The 10,107-nt window shown below is 39.7% G+C and overlaps 1 protein-coding gene across 1 annotated transcript in view; it reads left to right on the top strand.

Moving 5' to 3' along the window:
• slit3 (slit homolog 3 (Drosophila)) overlaps window positions 1-10,107 on the top strand; it is a 228,773-nt gene that overhangs the window by 114,453 nt on the left and 104,213 nt on the right. The gene's annotated exons all lie outside the window — the stretch shown is intronic.

Genomic DNA, 10,107 nt, shown 5'->3' with positions numbered 1-10,107 from the left:
TATAAAGTTTCAGACGTTCTAATATGATTTAATAAGAGTTTGGCACTTACTTGCTTCTCACGCAGGAACTGTGTCAACCTTTACAAGGGAACACATCATGTCATTATCATCACACACAGGAGCTCTTACTCACTTCACCATTGCTGTGCTCAGGTCACAGACTCAACCTCTTTTTTCTTGGCATAATAAAGAGCTGTGCAGCTGTGTGCCAAACACAGAGACAACAATAGCTGAGTAATTCATTTCTCTCCCTTTCTTACTATCATAACTGTATACGGTCTTATTTTGTTTCATCTCTCTCTCTGCTTGTTGATTTGGGAAAGAAAACATAGGCACATGTGCACTTTCTTAATGGCCTGCAGTAACCTTGACAACGCTGACCTGCTGAGAGACAGAGCCCAGAAAATGCTTTACGTATACACAGGCAACATACACAAGCCATGAACGCAGACAGCTCCGAGGACACACATGGTACGAGGCTGAACGTGCATAACAAAATATTTAATATGTGGATATTTGCACAATACACATACACTGTAGTGCATTTTCACTTACACGCACGTGTTTCATCGAAGCATTCACTCTCTGCAGCATGCTCACACACACCTTTTCAGCATTCAGCTACCCTAACCCCTTTTCTGTCCAATCTGCTAATTTGCTGTGTATTATTTATGGGTGCTGAGGTGCTCCCAGGATGCTTGTGAAGGCAAAACGACACAGTCAGCTTAGCTATTCACACCTCTTTCTCTCTCCTTTCTACCTTTCCTACCACCATGACTTTCTCCCACCCCTCACCTATTTCCGGACTTCTCTGCTCCCTACGATGTTTCCTTCTGCCCTTCGCTGTTGCCTTTATCCTTCACATTTATTTCACCTGTCATCCATTTTTCTTCCATCACCTGCCAGCTTTAAACTCCCCTGTTCTCATTGCTTCAAGTTGCCTCCTCTCAACACTTGTCTCGTCTCTCTTTGTGGTTTCTTCTTCCTTTTAGTCGACTTAACAACCCATCTTCGTCAAAGCATATCCATCTGTTTTTCTGTGTAGCTGGTTTAGCTCATCCGTCTGAGATTTTAGAGAGATTCCCTTCTTTGTTCCATGCTGCACCTATATTCTATTCCGCCATCAATCATTTTCACCCAGCCATTTAATAGACACAATAAGGAGTTTAACCATTTATCCTATTATCTTAATACTTGGTAAACCTTGCAGATAAGGTAGAATGAGCACATCAAGTCAAAATTTTTGACAGCGGTCTGGGATTAAGAGGATCTCTAACAGCCTTATGTTGGATGAACAGTTTCCCAAAGACAAAATCCATTTAGTCAAGGCACTTTGTCCGTTCTGAAAATGAGAATTTTCAGCCCTAACACTTCACCCCTATTATTCTTAAAACCATTTCTTTGTTCAGATTTTTGCTCACTTTTTCATTTATTTATTTTAACATGGAGTAGTCCTTTACCTGCTTATTATATTGATGCCAATTTATGGCCTAGCAATTCACAGTGACTGTTACTCACAGGGTGCATTACTCAATACTCCATCTATCCATCCATCGTTGGACTAGACCTTATCCTAGCTGTCACAGGACGAGAGAGAGGGTGTAACCTGGACAGGTCACCAGTCACACCTATGGCCAGATTAGAATCATCACTTAGCTCAACCCCGTGCTTGGCTTTGGACTGAGGGAGGAAGCTAGAATACCCAGACAGAAGCCACGCAGACAAGAAAAGAGAGGCCTCACTTGATGTGGTGTGATGGTGCTAACCCAATACCATGTAAATTTGATCAATATTTATTGTATTTAATAACAACTGCTAAGAACTGCTGAACAATTAATTAACCCATTAACATTCCATTGAACCCCAACATTCAATGACTCCTTGAGACCCAACAATGCTTGTTGACCATAGCTGGGTTACCTGCTACCAATATAATATATTTTTCTTTCTTTTTTCTTTCTTTTTATAAAAGATTATAATCACACAACTCCCTGATTACTACAGTAGATAAAATTGTTGCTTGATGTGAGTAGATAAAGCATCCCTGCCCCTCTGGTAAAAGCCACTTTTTCTAATTATCGTGTTTCCATTTTAATTGAAGGATTACTGGAAAAAACATATTCAGCCCCTTTGCTTTTCAGAGTGCACCGAATACGCCAAGAACAACAGCACTTGATAAAGAGTGAAATCATCTCTTCTAAAACAGCTGTTGTCATGTCAGTAATGAAAACAACTGACTGATATTAAAACTATTTTATTTGGTTTATTTTTATAATTTATAGGTTCAGCAGCATTTTTGTTTACCTTTTTGAAGAAGTCAAAACATTATTTCACCAAAGTCTCAATTTTGCTCCTGTTTAAGTTTTGTTATATATAAATTGGTGGTTTGGTAAAGATTGCTCAGTGTTTAAGTGGTTCGGCTTAGCTCTCTGTATACTAATTTGCGTCTTTCTATAATTTACCCAGCACCCCCATCCCTTCATCTATCGCACTTATAGTCTGTTTCTATCTTTTCTCACCAGCCCGTTAATCCATCCTCTTTTCCCTCCATTTATCTTTCCTGCCTGCATCCAATCTAATGTCCTCTCTTGATCCTTTGCTGCTCTAACTTTTATTAGCTCCATAAATGTCCCTAAGAGCCTGCAGTATCGCTTAGCTAAAGGAAGAAGAAAAGGAAGAACTGAGAAGGAAAAAAAAGAGAAGGAGGCAGAGTAGTGATATTGCTTAGTCCTGTGGATGACAATTCAAATAAGAAAATGTATTAAAGCAAAATGGCGTCAGGGACATTAAAGTGAATTAGCCAATAACAAATGACCATGTGTGCGCCCTGCTGCCTTAACCTCTACAACTATTTTTTTCTTCTTTTGCCGATAGTAACTCATCTAAATTTGCTGGACGTCTTATGGGCATGGGGCCAGAAAAGCTTTTATATCCATAAAGGCCTATGGATCACAGAGAATTGCATTAAGCTGTCCAATTTAATTACAGTATCGACAAAACATAATAGATACTTACAGCCGTACGGAGAGCGATGGATAGAGGAAGGGAAAGAACAGAGGGGAGAGAGTGAGAGAAACGAAAAGTGCAGACAATGTCCATTTATAATGCTGATGCAGTGTATGTATCAAAGGAGGCGTTTGAGGAATGTGTGCACGCGTGTGTGTCTCTGTAGGTGTGTGTCTCCAACGAAGGATTTGCAAGGGCCCCTGAGAGCTTTTGAGAACGCTTAGTTTGATTTAGATGCTACAGCTCCCCGAAGGCTGGTTCTCCAACAAATGTGCCCACGGACACACAAGCACACAGACACTTAACAGCCGGGATACACACCCACTCATAATTATACGCCATGTCACTCACTCACCTGTTCATACACACACACGCACCTATAAAATCCACACACACACACACACACACACACACACACACACACACATACTTAGATCCAGGGAATGGAGTGAGTAAGAAGAGTGGCTGTCCTGTCCCGTTACAGCCAGCCAAGGCTGTCAGCCTCCCATCCGCCATGATCAATAGATGGGGGCAATATTTTTATTCATAAAGGGTCCACTTAATTAAATCACTGGGAGTGGAGATGGGGAGGGTAGTTGAATCGGGGAGGAGGGATGGGGCGCCGTAGCAAGGGCACCGAGTCAAAAGACTGATGAAGAATTACAAAGAATGGAAGGAGAAAGGCAAAAAGGAGGGAGGGATGGAACGAAAAACCATTTAGTGCTGTCCATTTATAAGATGCCAGAATGCTGAAGATAGATTTTACGGTCATATGTGTCTGATGGGAAGTAGTTTTATTTATCTTTGCAGCAGCATTTCCCAGTTGCCTAAAACTGACATTTATACTATTATGTAAATACAAGGCTTTCAGGGAACACTTGCAATCTAGAAGAAATGTACACTATGGATAATTCTGCATTTTGCCAGGAGCTGGACAAGACAAGCAATACAACTGTCATATCAGTGTAAAGTGCAAGTGGAAGAAGGAATATGAATACAAAGAACGAAGCAAAAACGTGCAAAAATGAAAACAGATCATTTAATGTCGTTCACCATAATCATTTTCCGTACGACATGAATTACACAGCTTGACGATGAGAAAATTCCTTTTGGTTTATTTTAAGATTTCAAAATATGAAAAAAATAAAACCTCCACCATGCATTCCCATGCTGCAGTCCTGCTGTCTGCAACACACTGCCAATGCGTTGAATAATATATCCCCCCTGTTTGTTGCTGCAAGTCAGAATCATTCAACTAAAGCCACTTGGCAGCCGCGACTTGAAGACCGTGGTTATAATGGGAAGGCTTAAGTCCAGTTTTGAATGCACCCAGATATATGTTTGTGGCACTGCCAATATGCAGTGCTTATAGCCAGCAAGTTCTCCCAGCATACAAAAACAGAAGCTTTTAACCTCACCCAATACGTCAGTGTTGAGAATATCATATATGCAGGCTGAAGCTATATAAATATACACAGTGTGACATAAAATAAAAACAAATACTGGTCATTTAACATTATAATATGAATTTAAACATTTTTTTTGCAGCCACGGGAATATGGTTGAACTTTCTAGCTCACAATCTGTGGCATCGAAACCTTAACATATATGAACTGTGACTAAGTTAAATGGTATAAAGGACACCTTAGTAATTCAAATGTTTACAGATGGCATACGATATTAAATCACATGTGCAGTAAACACGGTAAGCACTGGAATACCTGCTGCATGACTTTGGTCTTACCCTACAGTAGAGTGCCTTAAAAAACAAGGGGAATATGAGCTAGCCAGCAGTCGATATTTATTACTCTCTTTATGGAACAATATTAAATGCAGTTACAGCCCCCAAGGGAGAGAAAAGGAGAGAGAGAAAGTGATATAGCTGGAAGAGGTGAAAAAGAAAGTGAGAGAAGAGGAAGAAGCAAAGGGAGAAGCGAAGAGGCTTGCGCTAACCATTGAAAGTCTCAGGTTTCAAAAAATAAATCGTGCCACTTCTGTCTTTCTACTCTCTCCTTTTCTTCCTCTCCCTCAATTTTCCACCTATTCTTCCCCCGTCTCTTTTTCATCCGTCCCCTGGAGCCAAGCCAAGGGTCAGTCCTCTTTCTTTTTGTCCGCTACACTCCTTCATCTTTTAATAAAAGACACACACAGATGCATATACATTGTTGCCCATCCACTCTCACGTGCCTGCTGTTTCATTCACACAGGGGCTCACAAATTCTAGCTGACACACAGACACACACCTTTGCTGCCCTTCTTGTCATCTCTGTCTAACTAAGACCTCCTGTGATGCCATCTGACACAAAGCCACATGAAATCAAACAAGTCTGCTTCTACTCCCATGTTATAGGTCAATAGTTCAGGGCTGAGTGGCCCTCACTCATATCTGGACGAGCCTGAGGGTGGATCCATCTAATATCTGGTGACTTCTGTTACACAGAGCAATGCAGGGGGAAATAGCTCAAGAAAAAGAACACTTTTTGATTTTTGTGTATGGGAACAAAAGATGGAAATGCTGTTGTTAATGCCAGTAATGTAGACTATTGTGTGTGTGTGTGTGTGGTTCTCTGTGTGCATCAAAGGGTTAAGAGTAATATCCGAAGTGGTAAAGGGTGACCTGGTGAGTGTTTCTTCTCACATGAATAATGGAACTTAATATGGAGGAGGTGATGGCTTGGAGCATACACACGCGTGCGCGCATGCACACACACTCACACTTCTACCCCAGGAGGATCTTGGTGTCATTCTCAATCCCTCCAGACTTTGAGGGGCCACAGAGAGTCACCATGCCCAGAGAGGGGAGGTCTTGGCTGGAAACTGCTAACTGAGAGTGGGGGGTCTGTGTAGTGAAAGAAAGGAGGTCTGGAAACATTTGGTCAAAATTCTATCAATTATACAGTACGTCAAGCGCCATAGCAAACACAGAATGGATAATGGAAGACTGTTTCTTCTGCTGATGCCCTTTGTTGTTGTTCTTTTGTTTTCTTTCTTTGTAGTCTACTTCGCCACTCATCTGCACCCACAGATACGAAAGTCAACATGCGTGAACTTTGGTGAACTTTGTATTGTTTGTCTTATCTCTATCCAGTTCTTCAAATCCTTCTCTTTCTCAAAGATATGCAGTTGTTTTCATAATCAGTATCACTGATATAATTTACAGAATTTGTCATCTTAATGAAACTGATGCATAATTCAAACAGCCATCCGTCTCTTTAATAGAATTCTTAGGAGATTAATCGCTCTCTGCCTCAAATGCTGTGGTATTGGAGGAGGACCAAAAAAAGAGGCTAAATCCAATAATTGAAATGTTGTCCAAACCATTCCACTTTCCAAATGAGGCCGCTATATGCTTGGGCTTTGTGAGTTTGTGCCTTTGTAGCTGGCCAATCAGTGAGTGTCCTTTTCAAGGGTCATAGGCCAATCTTCTGTTGATCATAGCCATGCTCTACTCAAAGGTTGGCAGGTATGACTCACACAGAGATGAGAGGAGGACAACCGTCTACATGATGGCATAACAGAGCTGTGGATCGTGAATGGCTTCAGATTTTAGGAATGCATTATGGGTAATTTTTAATAACTCTCAGTATAAGCTGTGTGAAATGGTAGAAAGCGGCATCTGCTTTATTACTGCAGAACTCTTTTTTCTTTTTAAACTAGGTGTCTTACTATAGGTTATTGGGGTCCGATGTGAATGCTTGATTTTAAGTAGATTTTGCATTGATTTGAATGGTTTTAAATGCATTAGTTTTGTTAAGTTATTTAATATTTTATTTAGTCTTTTTAAAGGTTAAAAAAATAGTATGTAAATGTAATGCAATGCTGCAGCACTTACACTCCGAGATGATTGTCTATGATCATCACAATATCTGTGCTACCAGCAAATACAAAACCTCATTTAAAAGGTAATAGCAAATATTATGTTTATTCACTGAATTGTGGCGTCAGTTTGTGTGTACGGTTGTATTATCAGTATTTCAGCATAGTGTCAGTTCATTAATAAGCTCTGTGAGTTACTTCTTCATCGTGTTTCCTATACTCTCATTTATTCCCACCGCAAGGAATAATACATGGAGACCTGTTGGTGAAATCTGCTGGGGGTGTGGGGGGGTCATTTAGAAATATTGACGTATATTTAATTTTTGAGGTTTTTTACTGTTGAATTCCTCTGCTCTGTCCAGGTCTTGAAACATTATAATTCCAATCTGATGACTATCGTTATATTTTTTGCTTTTGTTTTCAGTGTTGCAGATTTTTTCCAATGTGTTAACTTTGTTTTAAATAACACATTTTCACAATTAAGCTTTGAATTATTCCCTAAATTACATTATACTGTCAATCAAAGCATTTGCTTGCTTGGGTTTTTTTTGCCAGTCATGCCAGTGATCAAGCCTATTATCAGATTTCAGTTTGTCCAACCACAGCATATCTTAGCCATGCAACACACAGTTCACGTTTTGTTACCGCTTGAATAGCTTTGTGGTTGCTAAAATCATATTGTTCATCACTGCCTGCCAATATCAGAACAGTAAGAATTTGAAACCCAGCATATTTATAATGACAGAACCCCCAATTTGAGATTCTGGATTGGAATTTCTTCTTCTCTATGCTGCTTGCAAGATCATCTACTGTGACCAGTTTGGCAATGGGTGTGATGGTCTGGAGAAATCACGTTGGAGGGTCGCACACACCAGAGAGCCGCATTAACACAAGTTGGCGCAGACTTTGATTTCATGTTTTTTAACTTTGAATTTTAGTTTGAATCCAGCCCTCAAAGGATCGATGGTTTCCACTGACTGACATACATTGTGAAGTTTGTTACGTCATTGTGTTCACAACAAACTACACAATGTGTCTCAGCAAGAACTGTCAATTTGAATATTTCATTCTTAAATATCTGAATATGTCAATTCTAAACAGTGTAAAATCCCATTAAATTTTGCACATCACACACTGAATCCTGATTTACTTGCTAACATAAAACGTCGTATTTTTCTTCTCTCCAATAAAATGTTGATGAGGTGTCCGTCTTTTATTTTCAATTCACAAAATGTCACCAAAGCAGTGATGCAGCATGGCTAGTTAACAAAAATAGAAAGAAAAAAAAAGCGACCCCTAAAATAATTTTCACAAACAGATGACCAGAACTCATCCATATAATGAAAACTTCATTCATGGTCTTGTCACATATGAGTTTTATTATTTGGGCCTAAACCGTGCACTGCTGGAGCTGGTGTCAGTCACTCAGCTGGAGTCATAAAGGCCGGCAGAGAGACACACAGTCTCATAATAGGTTTTATTTGACTTGGATGGTTTTCCTTCTGTTAGAAGAAATAACAAATAAATATCATGGTGGGTAAACAAAACGATAAAAGATTTATTAGCCATGGAACTCATCTGATATATGACTTTTTAATGCCTTTTCCTCCTTTATCTTGTTCTCATTCTCCTGCTTTCTTTTTGTTTTTATTCTTTGCTCTGTTTGTCAGCAGTCCACAGAGCGCAGGGCCATATGAGAGAGATGCAAATTAAAGAGATAAACAAGATAGATTTATGGATATTGTTAGATAGGTAGATGGATGGAGAGAGTGATAGATACTAGAGAATGATAGAGAATGTGAATGTGCAATACAAAGCAAGACTGATAACAGCTTTGCATTCTGCCTCCTATTTGCTCTGTCAATGTCAGTATGGGAACACCAAAGACGCAAAAGAAGAAGAAAATCTCTTTTCAGTAAAAAGGGAAAAAACCAAAACATGGCTATACCCAAAAAGTGTCAAAACCTTCAAAACAAGAAGTGTAAACACAAGGAATATTTTCTGGCTGTGCTGCACATTAAAATATCATAATACCATTCCTGCCTGTCAAATGTGTGCCGTTTCCCCCCCTGCTCTTTGTTACCACAAGTGCTGAGCAAAATTGCACATAAAAGCACACATTTTCTTTGCCTAAAGACTACACAATGCCAGGCACATACTTTTCCCATCAAGGCCTGCAGAGACAAAACAGGGAACACTCATCTCTTGTCAAACAAAAGGAATGAGCCAGAAAACACAAGGCTGAAAGGGAAACATCCAAAACGATGAAACCTTGTTAGTTTGAGGAAATGAGTTTTCTGTTTTCTGAGCACGGCTCGCCAATTAACATTTACGGCACTAATAAAAGTTGATTGGCTCTGGAATAATGCACAGCCAATTTTCTTCCTGTGTAGGCTACATGAATGCAAGTGTGAGTGTAAATTAGATAGCTTAAGCATATACGGCATGTATGTGAGCGTGGCATATTTCTTCCAAGATGTGCGTGTGTGTGTGGGCACACGTGTTTTATTGTCTGTGTGAAAAGTGACAAGTACGAAGCTGTGTTCCTTAATTGTGTGACAAGAAAACATTATGAATGTGTTTGTCACATGCTGAGTACGTATCTGTAAGCATGTATTTATGTCTAAATCAAACATAAAGGTCCAGAGTTGTGCTGCTCTTTTGTGCTGCTTTGTTGTGATTTTCTAAGTGTATGTCGACTATCTAAAATACACAGCCATGTATTAATGTGCTGATTGGCTTTGTGTAGTATAGTATGATTGTTCAACGCAGGCCTAGCTCGCAGCAATATAAGGCGATCAGCCGTGCGATATTTCATACCTTTCCTTTTCTCCCTGTAATCACGCTGTGCGTTCTGGAGTCTGATTACCTGCCAGGCCTTCTTCTTCCCCGCAAACAAAACTAATAGATTTAAGGCCGCTGAGTCATGTCAAAAATCATTTGGCTCTATTGAGCAGGAAGAGAAAAGAAACCGAGGGTGTTGCATGTAATCCCATGTTCACTGTGTGTTGAGAGAATGAGGAAGATGGAAATCCTTAAAGGGGAGAAAAAATAAATAAATTGCTTAATGACGGTAATAAAATGTGTGTGTGTTCTTCTGTTTCTCAGAAAAAATATGATTGCTTCATTTTAATGCCAGAGCAATGAGGCGCTGTTGGAGGGCTCCAGTAAAGGAGAAAAAAAGAAAGAAAAAAGTTCTACATTAAAAACATGTGAAACACACAGATGCAACACACACGCGTCTTTTACTCTGATTCTCTCTTCATAGTTTCTCATTCTTTCCTT

Source organism: Pundamilia nyererei, unplaced genomic scaffold, assembly GCF_000239375.1.
Source record: "Pundamilia nyererei isolate P.nyererei 1_Seehausen unplaced genomic scaffold, PunNye1.0 scaffold00020, whole genome shotgun sequence".
Taxonomy (NCBI): Eukaryota; Metazoa; Chordata; class Actinopteri; order Cichliformes; family Cichlidae; genus Pundamilia; species Pundamilia nyererei.
This window is presented reverse-complemented; position numbering and strand designations above follow the sequence as displayed.